We start from the raw sequence: 18,680 nt of genomic DNA on the forward strand, positions 1-18,680 counted from the left end.
TAAACATTTGGGTCTCAAATATTCAGCAACCTGCTAATAATAAAACTATTACATGAATATTACATTATTTACACATATTTACAAAATAAATGAATCAAGGTTAAAAGTAAGAAACCTTCTAACTCGAGATGCGTTAAGGATCAGCGACTGTGTCATCCAAACCCAATTTAGGGTTCCTAGCCTGACAGGCATTAGCGTGCAGGAACAGCAGAGTAAAGGAGGTGAACTGAGGAGTGTCGGGAACATGCAGCACTGATAGAACGGAGGCTCAGAACCTCAGAAGCACCCCCAGCCTGGATTTACCCCACTGGAGAGCGCGCCTCGGGCAGAATGTCAAATGACAGCCGCTGGGAGCCCACACATTTTCTTTTCCGGCATCATCTTCGGATGCTCGGGACAGGACCATATATCCTGACCTGTCTTTTACTATCATTTTGGATTGATTAGTCATGAAGTTTATATTTTATAGTTTATATTTACTGCTTGAAGTAAGCCTAACAATATTGTTGTAATGGATGGGGAGAGGAGAAATCGGTCAATCCAGGTCGTCCACAAGACACACACCTAGGCCTCTCAGTTGAGGGCAGGTTAGGGTTCTCAGTGGGTATCTTTCCCTGGGGGCCATCCCTTTTTCCCGTGATGCAAATGCAGAGCCTTCTAAGGTAGTGTAGTCAAGGGATGAGGTTTGATAAAATGAATTTTTACTGCTTCATCAAAGACATTCCTAAGTGAAGAGGAATATTTGTGTGTGTGGTTAAGCTTGGTAGCTCAAAAATAATTAGCAATTTATTTATAAGTGAGCTTATAATTAGTTCATGACTTTTTCTTTTTACATTAAAAAAACCAAAAAACAGAAAAAACACCAACCCTATTGACCACTCTCCAGGGGGATGACACCTTAAGACAGTTCATGAGAAGGAATGCTTGGGGGAAGCAGCAGGGAACCAGAATGAAAGGAGTTAGCTTAGGGATGAAGGGAAGAGGGAGAAGGAGACAAAGGCAAAGAAGCCAAAGCAGGACTGGAAAGAACAAGAGAACAGAGTGATCCTTGTAAGCCCTTCTCAAAATTTAGAAATCTGTTCTTCAGTGTTAAATCAAATGAATGTTTTTCCCTTTTTTTTTTTTTTTTTTTTTTTTAAGTGGCAGGATTGGAGTTCCCTTGTGGTGCAGTAGGTTAAGGATCTGACATTGTCACTGCCCCTAGCCCAGGAACTCCCACATGCCGTGGGTGTGGTCCCCCAAAAATAGCAGAATTAATCTTTCCTAATTTCTCCTTTTATTTTGTACTCTTAAGTGTGGATCTGAGTGGAACTTTTATTTTTCAAGGGTTTAGACAGTCCAACCACTTATCTTTCACTGGCCATCCTGATGCCCCAAACCAAGTTGACTTTTGTTATAACACTTGCGGTGATGCTTTCATTCAAGATGCAGCAGGTGAAATTAAGCCTGCCAGTTCTCCAGATGTAGCTCCAACATATAAACAAAATTACTGCCATGTTTTTGAGTGAGCCTTTTCTAAAGGAGTTTCTGATTTGAGCATTTTCTTCCCTCTGACTTTAGCAGTTGATCCCAAGGATGTGAGCAGTTATTTTTCCGTATTAGTGCTGGTACGTCAGCAGACGAGTCTCAAACTGAGCCCCTCAGCCCTGGGCACAGGGAACTAAAGGCAAGAAGACCAAATAAACCCAAGAGCAGAGCTCTGATGTTCAAAGCTCTTATCTCATTCCTTAACTCTGCAAATGCTTACTGAGCACTTACAATGCGAGAGCTCCAGGTTAAACACTGGGGGGCACAGGAGCGGGCACTCTTGCTGCCCTCCCAGAGCTCAAGGCTGTTCCTCTGAGGTAGGCAGAACAAGTGCTAGTAATATTCCCATTATGAGAAACAGAGGCAAGGACAGAGACAGCTCTGGAAGAGGACTGGAACTCAGCTTTTCTCTCCTAAGGTCTAAGTCAATGGCTCTCAGACGTTCCTCTCACTAATCAAAGGAGCTTTGAGAAGGCTTTCATGCCCCTACCATGGGCTTCTGCGCCCCATCTTTGAAATTCAGGAAATGGTTTGTGACCTCTTTCCTGTCTTAGAAGAAGTAGCCCATTTCTTCACACAACTTTAGATTATTATTATTATTATTACTGGTAATAATTTGGCTTTAAGAAATGGTTGTAATCTTTAGGTCCATCTTTGCCTAGAATTGGTTATATGAAAATGAATACTATGAAAACATTTTTTTTTCATATAAAATGATCAGACAGCCAGATATTCAGCTAAAGATGCTAGATCTGGATCCTTCCTCAGGGAACTCTGAGTTCACCTGCCTTTCACAAAATCCGAATCTTTCCCAAGGAAGAGGAACGGAGAAAGTCAGCTTCTTTTTCTGAGAGCATTTTCTTACTCTTTCACTGGTTTCAGCTGTTAGCAGCAGCTGGCTCCCTCAGCGTGCTGAAATGCCCGCTGCTTCGTCAACATTCTCTCTAATACCGTGCATTACTCATAGTTTGAAAATCACTTTGACTCTTAAAACATAATTATGTTAATGTCAGATGAGTCAGCAGGGGGACAGCAAGCGGCTCTTATGGCAGCCACGCCTCCTGCCAGCCTCTCAGCTCCTGGGGCTTCAAAAATAAAAACAAAAAAAATTTTTTTTTGGCAAAAAAGAGAAAACCCCTTTTGATGGGAGAGAAGAGAAATTACGCTTATGGCTCAAAGAACTGCTTCAAAGGAGTGGTCGGTCGATTTCATTTTCGCTGTAACATGAAAGAGAGACTGGAAGTAAAATCGCTAACCCTAGGTTAATCCGTTTACGTAAAGAATAAACAGGAATTTGGAGAGTTTCTCTAGCAGATCTGTGATTTTCCCGCAGAGATGAGTCGAGACAGGTCACTCTGGTGAGCATACAGCCGTGATGTGATTTCCAGGGCTCCCCTCGGAGCTGTTTTTACACCCCTAGGAGGTGATGCGGGGCAGCCCAGAAGGTGCTCAGTTCAGGGCTATTACCCCCGGGCAGGGTCAGGAAATGAGAGGCTGCTGGTTTGCGCGGGGATTCCGAGCCCTGGTCGGGCTCCCCTCGGCCTCTTTGCTTTGGCGCCGTGCGCACTCGGGCAGCGCGACCCCCTTAGACAAGAGTTTGCAGCCACCCTCTTGGGCTGTTCTCAGCATCGCTTACAACCTCTCAATAGTTTCCCCTCCCTGGGCTGCTGCTGGGAAATGAAGAGGAACCGAGGAGGACTGGGTCGGAGGTTTTCTCGGCCTGGACGACCGTACCCCCACCGCCCCCCGCTCCTAGCCCTGGTTTCACCCCACCTGCCGCTAACCCCCACCGTCTTCTCCTCAGCCTGCCTTCCCCCACCTTCCCCCTCGGAACTCAGGAAATCACTTCATTGCATTTATATGGTGCCTATGAAAAGGCTCATTATCTCACCCGTATTTTATAAGTTTTATAAAGGCTCATTATCTCACCCTGATTTTATAAGTGAGGAAACTGAGGTTCAGAGACAGCGTGTCCTTGTGGAAGGTCGCAAAGTAACGTGGCAGAAGCACGCACTCAGACCGCGGGCTCCCTTTCTCGTCTGCCAACAACAGACCAGGGGTCCACGCTTAGAAGACTGGAGAGGGCAAGCTAGGGTTAAAGGACCCCGAGAACGCAGTTTTACAGACAAGGCAAGCGATCAAAATCTGCAGAGAGGCGGTGACCTGCTCAAGGTCAGCAGGCTCAAAAAGTGGCAGAACCAGCTTCCACACAGGGTCTCCCGAGCCCGGGGTCCAGGGCTTTTTCTCTCTAGCCTCTTCATTTCCTCACTCTGGAGCTATTCCAGGTTAGACACAGGAAGAGTCCGCTTTCCCCAATTCACCTAGGCATCTGCACGGCTGAAACAAAGCATTCTGTTCCCAAAGCACAAGGCCCCATGGGAGGCAGAGGTGTCAAGGAGGAGAACTCACTGGCAGGAAGGGGTTAACCACATCCAGTGGTTTTCCATTATGATATGACTGATCAATATGCCAAATTAGCTAAGGCACTGATGGGTGTTATCCCCAAACCATGGCTTCATCTAGGACATTTCAAAGGCTGAGAAAACATCATTGCCTCAGTGGAGTGATTTGGCCTGTTCTGTAACCTGGGAGGGTAAAATGCCTAATCCAACCTAGAGAGTCTGTAGCACCCTACCTCCAGGCCTTTTCAATCCCCTTCCCTGAGACCACTTCTTTGGGTGCCATGCAGATGTCATGTAGCTGAGGCATGGGACACACTTTCTCACCCTTCTACAAGGCGGCGTTGACCCCGGCCATGGTGGGTATCCTTCCAGCTGGAGACTTCCTGACCGAACACCTTTCTCCCATGGCATTTCCCCTGCTGGGTCCCAAAGACAAAGAAAATTCAAGACTCACATTTTAGGGGTGAGGTGCCAAAAATCCTTAGGAAGCTGTGGAACACCCTTATTTAGAGGAGGATTCCTCCTCTTTTCTGGTCTCCACGTCCCGTACCATCCAATTTATCCTTGAGGCATGGTTGGTCAACAAAAGCTGATCCCGCCTCTGCCCCCCAAAGCAAATAACAGCTGTTACTATATTGAGTAGCAATATGATGTCATATCATAGGTGACTAACTCATAGAGGCTGTCCTGCGAGCCATCGTCTAAATATGACAGCCTGCCATCATCCTGACCTTTTCACGTGAGAAAGCTGAGTGAGGGGCTTGATACTGCCTTCCAGGGTCAAGTTCATATCTGGCATTCTGTGGCCACCATCTGGGACAGAGCATGTGAGGACACTCATGCCCCCTGCCACACACAGATCCCCTTCCTAGTAGAAGGTCACTGTCATTCAAGACAGCTTTTTCCTCCACTGGCCTGACTCTGGAATGAGTAGCCATTAGAATAGTTAATCATCACACTGATAAAGGGAGGAATTGGGGAAAGGGTTTTTTATATTTACTTGTATATCCCAGGTACTGGGTTAGACACTTTACATATAGTTTGCTTGTTTTTGTTTTGTTTTGTTTTTGTTTTCTTTTTTAGGGCCGCACCCACAGGACATGAAAGTTCCCAGGCTAGGAGTCAAATCGGAGCTGTAGCCGCCAGCCTACACCCGCAGGATCCGAGCTGCATCTGCAGCCTACACCACAGATCATGGCAATGCCAGATCTCTGACCCACTGAGCAAAGCCAGGGCTCGATCCCGCATCCTCATGGATAATAGTTGGATTCATTTCTGTTGCACCACAATGGGAACTCCACATATAGTTTTTCATTTAATTTTCAAAATGCTCTGAGGAAGGCAATACAGTCCTGCAGAGTTAGAGAAACTGAGGTCAGAGGCGTTAAGTAATTTTCCCAGAGTTACAGAGCTGGTCATGGTGGGGCTTGGACTCCAGCCCAAGACTCTGTGGCTCCAATGTGGACGGAACTCTACATACAGAAGGGTGTTATTGCACCCGGATTTTTAAAATACGGACTGTATTTTGTAGAGCAGTTACAGATTTATAGCAAAATTTAGCAGAAGGTACAAAGAGTTTCCATATACCCCTTACCCGCCCCACCCACACGCTCCTCAGCTGGACCAGAGTGGTACATTTGTTACAGTTGATGAACCGACACAGACACGTCACAATCCCCAAAGTCCATAGTTTACATCATGGTTGGACCTTGGTATTGTACATCCTGTGGGTTTGGACAAATGTATAAAGACATGTATCTACCACTGTGTTTCGTACAGAGGAGTTCACTGCCCTGAAGATTCTCTGTGCTCCCCTATTCAGCCCTCCCTCCCCTCTAACCCTTGTTAAGCACTCACAACTTTACTGTCTTCATAGCTTTGCCTTTTCCGGAATGTCATGTAGTTGGAATCATAGGCATGCAGCTTTTCCAGCTTGGCTCCTTTGACTTAGTGAAACACATTCAGTGTTTCTCCATGTCTTTTCATGGTTTTATTTATTATTTATTTTTTCTTTTTACAGCCACACCTGTGGCATATGGAAGTTCCTGGGCCGGGGGTCGAATGAGAGCTGCAGCTGGGACCTATACCACAGTCTGTGGCAACGCTGGATCCTTAACCCATTGAGCAAGGCCAGGGATCGAACCCACATCCTCACGGAGGCAATGTCAGGTGCTTAACCCACTGAGCCACAATTAGAACTCCACTATTTATTTATTTTTGATACTGAATAATAGTCTGTTGTCTGGATGTAGCACAATTTATTTGTCTAGTCACCTGCTGAATCACCTAGCTTTTAAAACTTCATTCTCCTGCAGTTCATGGTAAAAGCTGAGATAGCCACAGGGTCTGATCCTTCTCTTTTGGATCTCATACCTGCCTATTTGCTCCTGCCACCCCTGCCACCCATCCAGCACCTGTCAGAGGGCATCCTTTTGGCATTCCTTGTTTATGCATCATGTCAGCAGCCTGGGAACCAGGTCTTCCCTTAGTATGAGCTCTAGGGTGATGAGGAGAGCTTACACAGGCACATCTGCCATAAAATCGGGACAGTCCTTTTTCCCTCCATGCCAGCTGTACTCTCACGTTGCCCTCCAGCCTCTAATACAGTGATTCCTAATGTGTCTCACCAGTTACCACACAGGTTTTCGTTTCCTTTTTAAAAGTCCAAGTATCCAACCACACAGAAGAATTTACTGAGCACCTACTCTATGCTTGTCCTAGGCGGTAACTCTTTAGAGAATATTGAGTGGGTATCTGTAAGTTTGCATGCAGAGTGACACCCATCCCAGCACCCCACTCCATTAATCAATACTGTCTGATGGGTGTGTATGTGTGTGTGTGCATGTGAATATGGCGATAAAAACAACCACAGTGACTAAAAATAAATCTGTGAGACCATCTGAATTAGTCTCATCAGATTATGTTTGTTACATATAACATTATAATGATACAATTATTATTACTGTTATAAAAACACTTACATAGCACTTTCTGTGTTTTGATGCTTTTACATAAATGGTAAACCTACTTATGGCCTGAAAAGGCTGTCCAGGCTGAAATATAAATAGATTAAGGAAAGTTTCAAATAAATTCCTGGAGGGCAGATCTATAACAAGTTATTAAAGTGGAGTTAGGAATAACCAGTGTGCATTCCTAACCAATGAGAATGATGTCACGAAGGGTAAATGCCATGATCCGGCCCAGTCATCTCAGTGGCTCCGTCTGAGGCAGGCGCTTAAGGGGGGCAGAGCTCAGGGCAGACCCTCGGACATTGCTAAACAGTCACCATGGACGTGGGTCCACCCAGGGACCCCAGAGCCTCCCTACGTCAGGAGCTTCCTCCGTGGCTCCCCCCATCCTCCACCTCCGTCAGGCCAGCAGCTGTTTGTGTTGTTGTCTCAGGTATCTCCCTCCACAACCCCTCCCCAAAAGAAGCACTTTGCTTTGTGTCATCCAGTGAGTCACCAGCACGGTTGGGAACAGACCCAGGAGGCCTGCTCTTTTCTTTGCCGGGGCTATTTGCTGGAGCTCACAATTCTTCCACATTAGTTGCCAGTGACACTTAGAGCTCTTAACAACCTTTAATGGGGCTCTGAGGATAGGAAGATGATGGGAAGTGAAGGCTGGGAGATACAAAATCAAAACCTGAAATAACACATAAGGTCTTGATTACTGAAGGTTTAAAATGGCAATCCAACCCATGGAGTCCTCCCCTGGGAAGTGGTTCCTGGGTCCGAGGAGGAATAACCCCCTCCCCCCGCCACTATCCTGAAGCTGGATGGGAGAGAGAGAGGAAAGAAGAGGAACTAGCCAGGGGTCCTCAGAAATGTGTTCTCCAATTCTGCCCTATGATTTTACTTATCTCTGTATTTATTCCAAGTCACTACTTGTCTTCTCTTCTGTCATGTATATGACACATTAGTTTTTTATGCACACTTACGCTCACTGTCCCACCTGAGACTCATAACAGAGGGTGTGACCCATGAATACAGCAGTGAGTTGGGAGTCAAGTGATTAGGGCTCTCTACCTAACAGGGCAGGTCCCCTCACCCAGACCTTAGTCCCATGGATATAAAACGGGGCTGGCCTGCTTGGCCTGAAGGTCCCACACTGCTCTGAGGTTCCACGTCTGTGTGCCCAAGCCCAGTACAGAAGGAGAAGACACTGCCCACAGCTGAGGCTGCCTGTGGTTTTCACCATCTCTTCCTAAGATGCGATGTGAGCACACATAAGATGTTTGGTCACAGGTTCCAGAAAACCTAGAGAACAGAAAAAGCAGCAGGCAGTGACTTCATCAGCATGATGGAGGGGACAGGAGCAGGGGACACAAAGAAGAGAGCTTGGCAGTGGCTGGAGTCAGGGTATGAGGGGAGAGGGATCAATTCTCAGTGTCTCTGAGGAGTGAGCTGAAGAAGGAAGGAGCTCCTGGTGGACCTGGCAGGTGTGGCCTGGGGATGGGCTTGTGTCACTCAGCCAAGAACCAGTAATGATGGCCAGAAGAGAACAGTGACAGCAGCTCACCCATTTGGCTCCATTTCCAGTACACAGGCACCATCATTTTGCTAAAAACTTTAAGAAGCTGTTGTTTCATTTCTTCTTGGCATGAATATGCCTTTTCAACAGGAAATTTTATGTTGTTTTATAGAAAGGAAATTACAACGGAGGAGAAACAAGGTATTTCTTCTGCACTTGGGTAGAACTGGCTGGTGATGTGCCAGGTGAGGAAGCATGAAGCAGGATGCCCTCTTTTAGCTTCAGAAGAGAAAATAGGAATTCCCTTCGTGGCTCAGTGGTTAATGAACCCGACTAGTATCCATGAGGACTTGGGCTTGATCCCTTGCCTCTCTCAGTGGGTTAAGGATCCAGCATTGCCATGAGCTGTGATGTAGGTTGCAGATGCTGCCCGGATCCCAAATTACTGTGGCTGTGGTGTAGGCCGGCAGCTGTAGCTGATTCGACCCCTAGCCTGGAATCCTCCACATGCTGCAGGTACAGCCCTGAAAAAGACAAAAAAAAAAAAAAGTAGAGTCAAGGGTAGGCACAGCAGAGCTGGGACTAGGGTGCAAACCTCAAGGAGGCATTTGCTTTCAGGGTCCTGCAAGTACAGCACCTCCTCACTCTCCTCACCCTCTTCTGTTCCCGAGGCCCCGACCTCCTGCTCTTTGTATCTGCAGGCAGCGGCTACTTGTTGAGAAGCACTGGGATTGCCTTAAAGGGTAAAAGCGGTTCTAGGGAACTCAAAATACCAGAACACATGCACTTCACTGCCCACCTTTATTACCAAAAACACTGACTTGGAGTCCAGCTGACCTGAGAGTGGCTTCCAGTTTGCTATTCTTTAGTTATGTTACCTAGGGAAACGTACTTAACCTCGCTGTGCCTCAATTTCCTTCCCCTTGTAAAAGGGGGACAATGACACCCACCTCAGAGAGCAGATGGGATTAAAGAGAGGGGCCAGAGGATAATGAATAATACATATTAAACCTCGATGAATTGTTAGCTCCCTGTGAGGCTGTGATACTACTGAGTGATCAAGCATTGGACAGGGTCCCTGCCTCTGGAAGCTTCCACAGGGTAAAGGGGGTTTGGATTCACAGATTTCATGCCCAGAGAGTTGAATAACTCGCTGCAGGTCACAGACTAATGAATGAGTTTGGATACAGTAAAAACCAATGATAAAAGGGCCACGGATGCCAACGTTGACGGATTACATAAATATTCAAACCACAGCTTTCCTCTGTCAGCAGAGATGTAAGTAAGCATATGGGGAGAAGATATAAGCAAAGGCATAGGGAGTCAAAGGCCATGGACAACTTCTCGACATTTGGGCCAGGAACAAATTCTGGTGAACCAAGGAGGGCTTCTAGGAGGAGGCTCTGGGCTTCTGGGAACCTCCAGTGAGGCTCAGTTGCTCTCCTTTCTTCATTCCTGCGGCAACAATCAACTCTTCTCAATACAAAGGGATAGAAGATGGACTCGGACTCTGCAGGTGGCTGAGCAGAGTCACCTACTCAGCTCTTTCAGGATCCAAAGCCTGGTCCCTTTAAGGCATCGAAGCTCGGCGAACGTTCTACGCCTGCCTCGCAGCCTTTCCGAGGCGCGCTTACGTCACCCTTCAGGGAAGCGGCTGACGTCAGCGCGTCCTCAGCGAGGGGGGCGGGGCGTGACTCACTCGGGCGCGCCGCTGGCCCTGCTCCGCCGAGTGCACGTGAGCGCGCTGCGCGCTGGTTTCTAAGTTTAGCTACGCCTGCCCAGGTGGGGTCGGGTGAGGTAAAGGCGGGCAGAGGGGACGAGAGGGCTGGGGGCGCGGTGCTCCGGGTCCCTTGCTGCCCCGCCGTCGGTCCTCTTGGAGGACGTCCCGCAATGCACGAGCGCGGGCGTTTCCCCAGGCCAGCCCGAGGGGTGTCCTTCGGGTGCCAGCCCAGCCCCGAGCTCGCCTGGCTTCAGCGTGGACGCTGAATAAATAAATCGCGGTTCCCTCCTGGATGGCGACTTGGGACTTCCCCGAGAGGGCCAGGGTTCTGGAGAGTTCCCTGGTGGACGGGGTGCGGTGGGCTGAAGTCAGAACAGGAGCGGGGCTGGGCGGGAGGCGTGGGCTGAGCCTGTCGGGGCGTCAGCCCTGGGTCCCTTCTGTGGGGCGGTCGCGCAGCATCTCTCGGGGGGCCCTGCACTTGGCCAGCGTCGCCCTCCGCCGGGGGAGGGTCCTTCAGGACCCGCGCTGAGCCGCCGCATCAGAATCCGTGGCAGGGGGAGGGAAGGGGACCGTTGTGGGGTCAAGCTAAGCACAGAGGCCTGAAGGTCACCAGTTGAGCCACGCTGATGCCCCCAAACCCAGGCGCTCCATCCTGAAACCCGGGCGCACCAAGGTGACCTTTCAGGAATCAGATAAACGAAACGTAAAGAAAGCAGTGCCAGGCCGCTTGTGAAATCGACACGCTCCCCATCTTTGGGCGCTGAGATGGATGGAGTTCTGGAAAGAAGCTCTGTCAGCGTAAAGTGAACTGCAATTTCGACTTTGCAGAGTGGGCTGCCGTGTCACAGTGACCTGCATTCTGGTGTGGCATCGTCAGACCTCATGGGGTTCGCCTTCGCAGGTAGCCTGTAAAACAGTGTTCAGGGAGCTTTTGGCCTTGTTAGGTGAAGAGAGTTAGATGTTACAGAAGAGTATTACATAGAATGATAAACTGGGAATATCAGATGATAGTAGGGAAACATTTTCTGATTGTTGACTTGTTCGAAATTTATATTTCAGTTATTGGAAGGCTATAACCTTTAAAAAAAAAATAGACTTCCTATGCCCTTTTCTTAGAAATGGTGGAAAGTTAGTTGTGGAATAAAGATCTTGGGGATTATAACGTGAGTGAATGTCAGAAACCCATAAATCACATGTGTAATGTTCATTTCTCCCCCGTCAAAATGCCACATTGGCCTTGGTAAAGTGGAGACTTTTTTTCAGGTATAACTATGGAAACTGCAGGTGTTTAGGTCTTTATTACTCATTCTGTGGCGAAGCGGAACGAATCCGACTAGGAACCATGAAGTTGCGGGTTTGATCCCTGGCCTTGCTCAGTGAGTTAAGGATCCCGCACTGCTGTGAGCTGTGTAGGTCGCAGGCGCTGCTGGGATCTGGCGTTGCTGTGGCTCTAGCGTAGGCCGGTGGCTACAGCTCTGATTAGACCCCTAGCCTGGGAACCTCCATATGCTGCGGGTGTAGCCCTAAAAAGGACAAAAGACAAAAGACAAAAAAAAAAAAAAAAAGAAAGAACTGACAGTTTACAGTCTAACAGTTGAATACATCCAGAGGTATGATACTGTTTTATATTGTTCGTATAACAACAGAAGTCTCTGTCCTAATTTTGGACAGTTGCTACCACGTAGTCCTCAATGTAATGCCTGTTTGGGGAGGGACCTAAATTGAGCGGGTGTGAATGATGATGAATCATGTTCTCAGACTGAGCTAATTTCCCTTGTTATGGGTTATTGGTGTGTGTTTATATAATGTATAAGAACCTGAATGTAAAAGTCCTCACATTCAGAAATTAAGGTTTTTAGTCTGGTCATTGGGTTTTTGCTTTAAAAGTACTTAACCTTGGAATGGGCCGCCTGCATCCTGAAAACAGCCATTTCTGTGAAATCTTCACTGCCCGGAAGTTGTACCTGCTCTGAATCACATCTGTTAATTCAGTTTCTGTTCACTGTTGTGACTGTTCACTTACATGTTTGTTTCTTCCACTCCTGGGGCTATGAATTCCCATCTGTCTTTGTATCTCTAGCATCTACAATAGCGCTTGCATGTGGTAAGAGCTACCTTTTTTTGCGGTGTTTTGTTTCAGTTATTTTCACGGTTGTGACTGTTCACTTACATGTTTTGTTTCTTCCACTCCTGGGACTGTGAACTCCTGTCTGTCTTTGTATCTCTAGCATCTACAATAGCGCTTGCATGTGGTAAGAGCTACCTTTTTTTTTTTGTGGTGTTTTTGTTTCGTTGAATAAATGTGAGTTTTCCAAACCAGATTGCACATTTGGGGAAGGGCGACTTTTTTTTTTTTATAGTTGAGAGGATTGGGCTGTGGACACTGCTGTGGGGGACACATGTCCCTTCTTTTCCAGGCCCACTCCCCCCACCATCACCACCCATGAGGAAGAAGCCAAAGAAATAAAACCAACAATCAAACTCTAAATAGTGTACTATACTTTTCAAGATGATAGACCATTATTTGGTCTGCAGGCCAGGACTAATTTACACATTGGCACTGGTCAGGTTCTTTTCACAAAGGAGTTGGCTAGTTTTTATTTTTTTAAAACATAAGAATTTCAGGAGTTCCCGTCATGGTTCAGTGGTTAACGAACCCGACTAGTATCCATGAAGACATGGGTTCGATCCCTGGCCTCATTCAGTGGGTTAAGGATTTGGTGTTGCCATGAGCTGTGGTGTAAGTCGCAGATGCTGTTTGGATCTGGCATTACTGTGGCTGTGGTGTAGGCAGCAGCTACAGCTCCAATTTAACCCCTGGCCTGGGAACCTCCATATGCTGCGGGTGTGGCCCTAAAAAACACAAAAGACCAAAAAAATATATGTAGGAATTTCAGAATCACCATTGGATAGTTAAGACTGGTGCTAAATGGAATGTTTACATTTGTGATAGAATTTGTTTCCGCACAATGATATCTCATGTCTACCTTAAGAAAAGATTTAAAGATATAAAATGAAGAGATTGTACTTATTCTTTTCTTTAGAATTGTCAAAGGGGGATTTTTACAGTAAAGCTTTACGAGCCAAAATTCTAAGCAAACTGGCATTGTTGCCTCACTTACTTTTATGAAAGGCTGGCAGCAAAATAAGTTGCTATCAGAGATTGAGTTTTGAAAATCAGGAGTTCCCGCTGTGGCTCAGTGGGTTAGTGATCCTGCTTGTGTCTGTGGTGTTGCCCTAGCAATGGGTGCAGAAAAAGGGGAAAAAAGAAAAGAAAAATATATACATACTATGTTGCCGTGATTCCTAATATTTCCTGTAATAACTCAGTACCACTGCAACACACTAAATCAGAAGGTCCCCTTTCTACATCCACTATGTTTTTTTTTTTTCTTTTTTCTTTTCCCACTGTACAGCAAGGGGATCAAGTCCACTATGTTTAAGTTAAGAGAGAGTGGATAAATATTTGGACAATTTTATTTATTTTATTTTATATTTTGTGGTGATTTTTATTTTTCCATCATAGCTGGTTTGCAGTATTCTGTCAGTTTTCTCCTGTACAGCAAGGTGACCCAGTCACACATACATGTATACATTCTTTTTTCTCACATTATCATGTCCCATCGTAAATGACTGGATATAGTTCCCAGTGCTTTACAGCAGGATCTCATTGCTTATCCATTCCAAAGGCAATCGTTTACATCTATTAACCCCAAATTCCCAGTCCATCCCACTCCCTCCGCCTCCCCTTGACAGCTACAAAGCTGTTCTCCATGCCCATGATTTTTTTTTTCTGTGGAAAGGTTCATTTGTGCCATATGTTAGATTCCAGATGTAAGTGATACCATATGGTATTTGTCTTTCTCTTTCTGACTTCACGTAGTATGAGAGTCTCTAGTTCCATCCATGTTGCTGCAAATGGCATTATTTTGTTGTTTTTTAAGGCTGAGTAGTATTCCATTGTGTGTATATATACACCACATCTTCTTAATCCAATCATTTATCGATGGACATTTAGGTTGTTTCCATGTCTTGGCTATTGTGAATAGTGCTGCAGTGAGCATGCAAGTGCATGTGTCTTTTTCAAGGAAAGTTTTGTCTGGATATATGCCCAAGAGTGGGATTTCTGGGTCATATGGTAGTTCTATGTAGTTTTCTAAGCTCCCTCCATACTGTGCTCCATAGTGGTTGTTCCACACAAATTTAATATTTGGACAATTTTAAACAAGATTATAATTAAGCTTTTAGAAAGTGGTTCAGCTCTGAATTTTCCCATGCAAAGAGTGTGATGAAACAGAGAAAATCGCTTTTGTGAAAATAAGAGAGGATTAGAAGGAAAGAACAAGGGACAATTTGCTGTTGGTTTGGTGAAGCCTTGTCAATTCCTACTCACTTTCCTACCACCCTGCTTTACCTGGATTTTTTTCTTGAAAGAGAGCCTTCTATAGTAATAATAATAAAAATAGTATTGACAACTTCCATTTATTGAGCAGTATGTGCCAGGCCCTGTGCTCGGTGCTTCATAACATTATTTCAAATAATCCTTGTTACAATCCTATGCTCAATGGATTTTTAATTCCATTTTATAGCTTCAGGGAGGTTAAGGGGCTTGCTTGGGTCACACAGTTATTAAGAAACAGGTTATATTGGGATTCTCCAAAGAAACAGAGCCAATAGGTTGTAAATATTTGTGTATGTGTATAATGTAATATATCATATACTTATAGAGAGAGGTTTATTATGAGGATATAGGGAATTGGCTCATGTGATTATGGAGGTTGGCAGATCCCCAAATCTGCAGGGTGGTTGGCTATCCAGACACCCAGGAGTGCCAAAGCTATCATTCCATTCTGAGTCCAGAAGGCAGGAAAAAGTCAGTGTTCTAGTTTGAAGGCTATGGGGTGGAAAGAATTGCCTTTTCCATGGGGGAAAGTCCGTCATTTTGTCTTTTTTAGGGCTTAAGTATAGGGTGGTTTTCAGGCTAGGGGTTGAATCAGAGCTGTAGCTGCTGGCCTACGCCACAGCCACAACAATTCCACATCTGAGCTGCATCTGCAACCTACACCACAGCTCATAGCAATGCCAGATCCTTAACCCACTGAGCAAGGCCAGGGATTGAACCTGCATCCTCATGGATACTAGTCAGATTTGTTTCCACTGAGTAAGGGCAGGAACTCCCTTTTTGTCTTTCAAGCCTTCAGTTGACTGGATGAGGCCCGCCTACATTATGCAGCACCATCTACTTGTCTTCCAGTTTAAGGTCACTCTCATCCAGAAACCCCCTCAGAGAAACGCCTAGAATAATATTTGACCAAAGATCTGGTTAATAAACTATCACTCAGATCCATTTGATTTCTAAAGCTCATGCTTTTAACTCTTATTTCACGACCTCTCCCTCCCACTTTGGGATTCACAAAGTAGCTGTAACCCTAGGGCTTTCCCCTCTCATCTGGAATGTCTGTCAAACTCACCCCACCTGTACCTGTTGAACACACCTACTTAGTGCAAGTGCTTGAATATCGGTAACCAACTCAGAATCCCTTTCTCAGTAGCACATACAACACAGCTATTTCCTTCCTTAGGATAACTCCCCAGCCTCCTAATTACATTCCAAGTTTTTGGGTTTTCATTCACGTAACCCTTTGAACTAATTCCCACCACGCTAACCAGTCTCACCTGACTCCTTATTCAGTCTTCTTCCTTGACGTCTTCGAAGGTACCAAGACCTGATGATACAGCCCAGCCAGTTCATGAGCCTCTCTTCTCAACTGTCCCCTTAGGACCAACCTTTCTTACTGTTTACTTGACTCAGTTGTGCCATCATTGCCACTGTCTTTTTAGAACTCTAACCTCTACCTCTCCCCTCAAAAGAAGGAACTGTCACTACAGGGACTTCCCTTGGTTGAGTTCAGTCTTGTGAACCCATATCTTAGAGAGTGCTTATTTAAAAGTACTTCCATGATCTATGTACTTTTAATAATATTTATTATTCACTTGGTTATGGTTCTGGAAAGGATAAAAATTCTTAGGGTAATTTTTGCCTCATTGGCACTGTTCTGCTGCATCCTGGGAACACGATCATCGTGGATATCTTTATGCCAGTCCTGCAGATTTTTTTGTGAACAGTCTCAGAGCATAAAGGACAACTCGTTTTTAGCAAGTGAGTTGTCCTTCAATATTCAGAACATAGTCATTCCTAACAAAGTAACGCTTTTCTTTTTTTTTTTTTTTTTTCAGGTCTTTGTAGGGCTTCACTTGTGGCATGTGGAAGTTCCCTATGCCACAGCCACAGCAATGCCAGATCTGAGCTGCATCCGTGACCTGCATTGCAATTTGCGACAACACTGGATCCTTAACCCAGTGAGAGAGGCCAGGGATCAAACCTGCATCCTCATGGATGCTAGTCAGGTTCTTAACCCCCTGAGCCACAATGAGAACTCCCCAAATAATGCTTTGAATACTTTCTCTTTCTGTGCTGTTTTTCATTGTTGTATGTTATTAAAGATAAAAACATTAGAAAATGTTTTTAAAAATCACATGGACAAAATCAGGTTTTATTGATATTCAAGATATGGTCAAGCCTGAGAATCTTTTAACTGAAAATTTTTAGATTTTGGAAGATGAGCTTCATTGGGCATTGGCAATTGTTACAGACAGTTGTCACGTATTATCACTTAAGGGATATTTCATCTTTCCAAAAGCCAATTTACCAAGCACAATTCCCCTAAAGGGTATTTTTATTAAAGCTGCAAATAAAAATACATTCCTCTCCCGTACCAGAAAAAAAAATCAGATATGTACTTTTTGATTGACAAATGGCATCTGCAACAGATATACAACTTTAATCAAGGCAAGAGAGCTCTTCCTATTAAACATATTTCTTCTAGGGTTTCCAGGGCTTGGAATTACATTACTCCTCTAATTTAGATTGACTTGGTAGCCTTTGATCTGGGAGAATAAAAACGGAGGGTATTAAAGTATGAATCATAAAAATCTGAGAAATTTGATGTGTAATTTGGTACTGTTTTTTAAAGCCAAATTCTAGTAGCAGGGAAATGACTTTGGTCTCAATTCTGAGGCCGGGTGCTTTAAATGATTTCTTGAATATATTTGCTTCTATTTTATTAAAGCCTTGAAAAAGAAGAGACATCACTTCACTACCTCTTCCTGTGTTCTTGATAGTGTTTTTTTAAACCAATTTTGTTGAAAACAATCATTTCTTTTTCTTTGCCTTGTTAAGGAGCTGAGCCACTATTATGTTTTAGAATTCAGTGGAATCAAGTAATCAAGCTAGCTGGTAATTTTTGTCCTTAACTATTAAAAGTAGAGTTTTCAGCATATTATGTAAGCAGGATTTATGGTAGTATTCTGGAAGTTTAAGTCATTGACATTTTTAGCAGATTGTTATTTTCCGAGATTTAAAAAAATATAGCATCTGAACAACATTATAGTTACAATAAAGGTTTTGCAATCTAAAACTTTATTTTTAAAAAATATAACAGGGATTCTTGTTGTGGCTCAGTGAGTTAAGGACCCAACATTGTCTCCATGAGGATGTGGGTTCAACCTCTGGCCTCCTTCAGTGGGTTAAGGATCCCGTGCTGTCACAAGTTGCAGCATAGGTTGCAGATGTGGCTTGGGTCCTATGTTTGCTGTGGCTGTGGTGTAGGCCAGCATCTGCAGTTCCAGTTCAACCCCTAGTCCAGAAATATGCCATGGGTGCAGCAGTAAAAAGAAAATAAATAAATAAAAAATATTTTTAATATCCTATTTTAAAATATTGATATTGGTATATTTTTTCAATTATATAATATTGGATTACTAGAATTATAAATAAGTACAAAAAATTATTAGTCTTCCTTTACTTATGAAAATAAAATGTTTTGTACCTAAATTGTAAATTGTATTTTAAATTTTATTTTATTTTTAGTTGGGTAGTTAAGATTTTTTTTTTTTAAGTCAGATGTACTGAGGTAATTTACATGTAGTAAAACTCATCCTTTTAGGTATAAAATTCTAGGAATTTTAACGAACACAGTCACATAATCATTCCCAAAGACAGAACAATCCCACTACCCTAGAAAGCTCACTTGTGCCTCCTTGTAGTCAATCTCTTTCCTGAAAATAGAATTTTAAATTAAATTAGTAAGACTTTTAAAAACATACCTGATATACTGGTTGGGGGGGGGGGGCCATTGCTGCCGTAAGCTTGATGAGAAGAAAAATGTAATTGAAACACACCTTAGGAGTTCCCGTTGTGGCGCAGTGGTTAACGAATCCGACTAGGAACCACGAGGTTTTGAGTTTGATCCCTGGCCTCGCTCAGTGGGTTAAGGATCCGCCATTGCCGTGAGCTGTGGTGTAGGTCACAGACAAGGCTCGGATCCCGCATTGCTGTGGCGGCTACAGCTCCGATTCAACCCCTAGCCTGGGAACCTCCATATGCCGCGGGAGCGGCCCTAGAAAAGGCAAAAAGACAAAAGGAAAAAAAAGTGAAATTTTGTTTCTACCCTCCTGAAATATGTCGTCTTCATTTGTTAATTACCTCTCTTCCACAG

The 18,680-nt window shown here is 44.6% G+C and overlaps 2 protein-coding genes across 9 annotated transcripts in view; one reads left to right on the forward strand and one right to left on the reverse strand.

The window, feature by feature from the left end:
- The window catches only part of ATF3 (activating transcription factor 3), a 57,631-nt gene extending 53,095 nt beyond the window's left edge, over nt 1-4,536 (reverse strand). The window contains exon 1 of one of the 2 annotated variants that reach the window (XM_021063853.2): nt 4,384-4,536. The gene's annotated coding sequence lies outside the window, so the exon portion shown is untranslated. Of the gene's footprint in view, nt 1-4,253; nt 4,277-4,383 lie in introns of those variants that run through there. The other variant, XM_021063854.2, reaches the window with a different exon arrangement.
- The window catches only part of LOC102164427 (uncharacterized), a 219,616-nt gene that overhangs the window by 96,974 nt on the left and 103,962 nt on the right, over nt 1-18,680 (forward strand). For 4 of the 7 annotated variants that reach the window (XR_014816565.1, XR_002336035.2, XR_014816564.1 and 1 more), the window contains exon 1: nt 10,108-10,184. The exons of the other annotated variants lie outside the window; for them this stretch is intronic. The gene's annotated coding sequence lies outside the window, so the exon portion shown is untranslated. Of the gene's footprint in view, nt 1-10,107; nt 10,185-18,680 lie in introns of those variants that run through there. 7 annotated transcript variants of the gene reach the window in all.

Source organism: Sus scrofa, chromosome 9 (genome assembly GCF_054392235.1).
Source record: "Sus scrofa isolate SSC_HxYL_T2T_F1_AM1 chromosome 9, Sscrofa_HxYL_maternal_Yorkshire_Landrace_v2.0, whole genome shotgun sequence".
Classification (NCBI taxonomy): domain Eukaryota; kingdom Metazoa; phylum Chordata; class Mammalia; order Artiodactyla; family Suidae; genus Sus; species Sus scrofa.